We start from the raw sequence: 1,060 nt of genomic DNA on the forward strand, positions 1-1,060 counted from the left end.
AAACTTCACGAGAGACTGTTTTTATCATGGGCTTGAAGTCTTGGCAAACGTATAATGTAAAAAAAAGTAAAAAAAGTAAAAAACTAAAAACAAAAAAAAAAAAAAAAAACAAAAAAAAACAAAAAAACAAAAAAACTAAGAAGAAAAATAAATAAATAATAATGAAAATTTGAATTTGAAATTTAAATAAAAAATTCTTTTATCAAGACTATCAAGTGTGGAACGGTGGAAAGTGGTGAAACTTGAAGATTTAAAGCTCTTGTAAGTAGGTATAAGCTACTTCTTTGTTTTAACTGTTATACAGATTGCCCTCTGAACGTACATCTTTTCTAGTACTGTTACAATGGCAGGTAGAGTATTTGTCCTACGATCATTGGGATTCAAATCAATCAAAGGTAATCACATTCAATGCAGTCATTTCTGTTCACAAGCTAAACCCCCTCCACCATCTTTCCAACAACCTCCACTGTCCACTCCTCTACCAGGACTTCCTAAAGTCCACTACTCATGTGTAAAGGATAATGATCGGAACACACAAGTCACTACTTTGCCTAATGGACTGAGAGTTGCATCGGAAAACCGGTTTGGTTCATTCTGTACTATTGGAGTGATCATTGACTCAGGATCAAGATATGAGCAACCCTATCCCAGTGGAGTATCACACTTTCTGGAGAAGTTGGCTTTCAATTCAACATCTGAGTATGTCAATAAAGATGCTATTGCTCAGTCATTAGAGAAGATTGGTGGTATCTGTGACTGTCTATCATCAAGAGATACATTCATTTATGCAGCATCAGCAGCTACATCTGGCCTGGATACTGTCATGAAGATACTTGGGGACGTTGTATTGAGACCCAAGTTTTCCAAAGAAGAAATAAATATGGCAAGGCAAACCATTCAGTTTGAACTGGAAAACTATCAGATGAGACCAGAGCAGGAGACGTTACTCATGGACATGATACATGCTGCTGCATACAAGGACAACACACTGGGCCTGCCTAAACTTTGTCCCCCTGCAAGCATTGGTGTGATCAATAACAACACATTATTTACTTATCTT

At 36.5% G+C, this 1,060-nt stretch overlaps 1 pseudogene; it reads left to right on the forward strand.

Annotated features, from left to right (window-relative positions):
- Nucleotides 1-181: 181 nt before the first annotated feature.
- Nucleotides 182-1,054, forward strand: LOC103523331 (annotated as a pseudogene).
- The last annotated feature ends 6 nt before the right edge of the window (nt 1,055-1,060 follow it).

This window comes from Diaphorina citri, unplaced genomic scaffold (genome assembly GCF_000475195.1).
Source record: "Diaphorina citri unplaced genomic scaffold, Diaci psyllid genome assembly version 1.1 scaffold19633, whole genome shotgun sequence".
Classification (NCBI taxonomy): domain Eukaryota; kingdom Metazoa; phylum Arthropoda; class Insecta; order Hemiptera; family Psyllidae; genus Diaphorina; species Diaphorina citri.